Source organism: Oratosquilla oratoria, unplaced genomic scaffold (assembly GCF_046742065.1).
Source record: "Oratosquilla oratoria isolate Oo_2021 unplaced genomic scaffold, ASM4674206v1 SCAFFOLD64, whole genome shotgun sequence".
NCBI classification, from domain to species: domain Eukaryota; kingdom Metazoa; phylum Arthropoda; class Malacostraca; order Stomatopoda; family Squillidae; genus Oratosquilla; species Oratosquilla oratoria.
The window spans coordinates 52,501-57,500 of NW_027467728.1; positions in this window are offsets into that span (position 1 = coordinate 52,501).

The following is a 5,000-nucleotide window of genomic DNA, read 5'->3' on the forward strand; positions in this document are numbered from 1 at the left end:
AAGAGATGAACAGTTACACACTACTAGAGCTGATAAAAGCAATTGCATTGTCATTTTTAACAAATTAGATTACATTGAAAAAATGGGAACATTATTGGGAGATTGTGAAACATGTACAAAACTTACTAGAAACCCGTTGGAATTTGTAAATTGTGAGTTTAATCGTAATGTTAAAATATTTTGAAAGGGCGTGAAGATCTGATAAAACATTTTTCTTCTTTGTCCCCTTCCTTGCCCTACATGTATGGATTGATTAAAATCCATAAACCTGTTTATCCAGTTAGACCCATCATCAGTTCCACAGGATCCGTCACTTACAATTTATCCAAATGGCTTGTTACTATTTTGAGTCCTTTAGTGGGTACAATATCTTTCCCCATGTCACAAATAATGTTGATTTCATTAATTATTTGAATAATCTAGAAATTGGTTATGATTTTAATCTAGTTAGTTTTGATATAACTACCTATCCCAAACCTACAATGCTCTTTACCAATTACTCCCTCTGTTCCTCTCCTAATCCTCTCAATCAGAAGCCTCCATAAACCTTTACAACTACACTCAACAAACTGATCCCTCTGAAACTACTACACACACACTTTTTCCTTTTTCCCTTGTAAAGTGGAACTATACAGGCACTTCTCCAGTCCTTCGGCACTCGACCCTCTCTTAGACAAACATTAAACAACCGCACCAGCCAATCCACCATCACTGTACCTCCTTTACAAAGGATTACAAAGGCAAAGCATGCCGACAGGAGACCTTTTGATCCATATCTAGGTCGGATGCAAAAAAAAAAAAAAAAAAAAATCATATTAATAGTAAATTAAAACTATAACAATGAAAATAACAATTAAAATACATAAATAAATGCATTGGTATAGTTGAATAACAAACAAACAGGTAAATAGTAAATGATAATAAATTGACATATAACTAATAATAAATTAAAATCAGACAGACAAATTATAACAAAACAAAAACAAATAATATAACATAAATTATAATAATTACAGCATCTTACTTAGGTATTTATCTAAATGATTCTTAAAGCTTCGAACTGAACTACATTGCACTACCTGTGCAGGAAGTTTATTCCATTCATTAACTACACGGTTGGCAAAGTTGTTTCTACCTACTTCCAAATTGAATCTATTTCCGGACAGTTTGAGACCATTGTTTCTTGTCTGATTCTCATTCAATGTGAAAATTTGGTCACTTTTGATGTTGTCAATTCCCTTTAAAATCTTAAAGACCTGTATCAAGTCACCTCTGAGTCTACGCTTTTTTAGGGAAAACAGATTCATGTGCTTAAGTCGATTTTCGTATGATTTATTTTTGATATTTTTTATCCACCCATCCATCCCAGGTGCTATACCTGATCTCATCTTTTCAATAACTGCTTTCACCTCATTTTTCCTTATTCATCTTCCATTTTCCTCACTCATCACAGTCATTTTCTTAGCGCTTCTCATTGCAACTACCTTTCCCTTCATATTCTCCTTCACATTTAGCAGTTCCCTAAAATACTCTCCCCATCTTCATCTTACTGCTTTCTCTTCCATTATCATCTCTCCATCTTCACCTTTTACCTTTTCTTCTCTACTAGATTCGCTTCCTCTTCCTCTCTTAATTTCTTACCAACACCTTTTTTTCATTACTTTAATGAAAAAGAATTGTAAAACTATTATCTCATTTCACATCTGCTCTCCCCTTTGCCTTCTTTATCTTATGCTTTACTTTTCTTCTCTTGTCCTCCGGCACTCTACCCTCTCTCCAGCAAACATTAAATAACCTCACCAGCCAGTCCACCATCACTGTACCTCCTTTTTTTTTTAGACATTCTGCATGGCATCCATCCAGACCAGGTGCCTTACCTGCTTTCATCATCTTAACAACTGCCTTCACTTCATCCTTCCTTATTTCTCCTCCATTTTCCTCACTCATCACTCTCATTTTCTTCGCATTTCCCACTGCAGCCATCTTTCCCTCCCTATCCTCCTTCACATCTCCCTTCTCGGCGTGGGGTGGTCTCGTCCTCTCGGTCCTGTCGCCTCCGGCCGTCGGAAGCGTGAGAGAAAAGAGGCCGAGAGCGGAGACAGAAAAAGGTCACCATAGATTAGCTTGCTCAAATTTTGACTAAGGGTGAGTGAACATACATACATACATACATACATACATACATACATACATACATACATACATACATACATACATACATACATACAGACAGACAGACATACATAAATACATACACCCATATATGCATACATGCATGCATACATACATATATATATATATATACATACATACATACATACATACAGAGAGACACACATACATACACCCATATATGCATGCATACATACATATATACATACGTACATACGCACACACATACACACATGAACAAACATATATACATACATATGTGTATATGATTATATATTATATATACACATATATTTATGTATGTGTATGCATATATATACACATATATATATGTATATATATATGTATATATATATATATATACATATATACATATATACACATTTATATATATATATATATATATATATATATACCGAAATATATATACATATATATACATATATATATATATATATATAAATATATATACATATATATATATATATATATATATACATATATACCGGTACATGTATACATATATAATGTATATATATGTATATATATTTACATTTATACATAATATATATATATATATATATATATACTGTATATATACATTTATACATAATATATATATAAATATATATATATATATATATATGTATATATATACATATATGTATATGTACATACATGTATATGTATATAGTTAGACCCATCCTTGACTATGCGGTCCAGTTTTGGTCTCCGTCTTACAGAATGGACACCAATTCACTAGAATTAGTACAGAGAAGAATGACCAAAATGATACATGAAATTTACCTTACGAAGAGAGGCATAGACTCCTTAACTTACACTCTCTGGAAAGCCGCAGGGTGCGGGGTGATCTAATAGAGGTGTTCAAGTGGATCAAAGGCTTTAACAAAGGTGATGCAAACAAGGTCATCATACAGGGCAGGACTCGCGGTAATGGTTATAAACTGGACAAATTTAGATTTAAAAAGGAAATAATAACGTGTTGGTTTACTAATAGGGTGGTCGACGAATGGAAAAAAGTTAGTAACCATGTAGTAAGCGCTGAAACTATCAGTTGTTTTAAGAAACGATTAAACAACTTTATGGATGGGATGACAGGTGGTGATGGATACGGAGCTGCCTAGTGTAGGCCTTATGGTCTCTTCCAGCCTCCTTCATTCTTACCTTCTTATATATATATATATATATATATATATATATATATATATATACGTATATATATATATATCTATATATATATATATGTATATATATATATAGATATATTTTTTAAGACAAGCACCCGGCTTCGCCGGCCCTGGCTTCGCCAGGGGTGCTTGGCCTGCGGCACTGCTCGCTTCGCTCGTGGGCGCCTACGCCCCCTGAGATACCCTCTGTCCCTGAGCCTCTTTTTTCAGCCTCTTCTTTGACTTTCTTTATAGCGTACTTGTTCTTCTTCTCTTGACGCTTGTAACTCTTAAAAATTGAGTCGATGTAGTGCATTTGGTAATTTCTGTGATCATCCCTGCCTCCATGTTTTATGAAACTCTTGTAGCCCGCGAAATAGTGCTTGGAAAAACCATCGAATTTACTCTTTTCGACGTCTCCGTTAAACAATTGTAAATCGTCAAACATTTCATCTGAATACGAAAAGTCTTCATTTTCACGTATGGTGACATTAAACTGAAGAACTTTTAAATGGAACACCCTTTAAAGACTCTATCACAGAAAAGCTTTTGGTTTTTCCGTAAATACCCGGAAAGGTTCTAGCGTGTTCTGCTCGAAGCTGTCCAAGAAGCTCAGAGTTGTTTTTGGTGACTTTCTTTTGTATCTTTTTTGAGCACGTCACCCATTTCCAGAAGTGTCGATAACGTTTCATCCTAGAAGAAACTTCCTCAGACATTTTGGAAAAGTAATGAAAGGGTGTGTGTTAAAACAAAAAAGGCTTACTGGCTCTGGCTTGAGAAGCGTTACAAAACAACAGGGGCGCGAGGCGTTTTGCAAAACCACCCAAAAGTCAGAGAACCCATCCAATTAATTTTTGAGTAGTACTAAGATATATATATGTGTGTGTGTGTGTATACACACACACACACACACACACACACACACACACACACACACACACACACACACACACACACACACACACACACACACACACACACACACATATATATATATATATATTTGAATAATTCGCTAGTGGACAGCGACATCAATCATACAATCCATGACCGTCGCGCAGAGGATTCGAACCACCGCCTATAGACCCAAGAGAGTCCACAGCACCCGCCTTTAACCACTCGACCACAGACGAGTGGTTAAAGGCGGGTGCTGTGGACTCTCTTGGGTCTATAGGCGGTGGTTCGAATCCTCTGCGCGACGGTCATGGATTGTATGATATATATATATATATATATATATAATATATATAAATATATGTATATATATACATATATGTATGTATGTATATATATGTAAACGGATATTAGAAATTTTATTATGGAATTTTCTCTGAACTAGCATATTTGAATTTTGAAAGCAGGTTAAGTCCAAACATTTAGGAAAATATGTAGTAAATGTTATCTGCATAAATTCTTTCATAAATAAAATTTAATTTCTCACATTTCGGAAACGTTTCTACTCCAGTGGAAAGTGATGACCATTCTAATGCATGGATTCAGCTCTAACTCAGATTGGCTGTCACTTTAGTTTGTCCTGGAACTTGATTTGGTGAGGAAGTATTCAGCTATTTCCCTGTTTAATTATCTTTTTTATACTCCAAATTTTATTTACCATTTTCTTCTGGTTTATGTCAGGTTAAT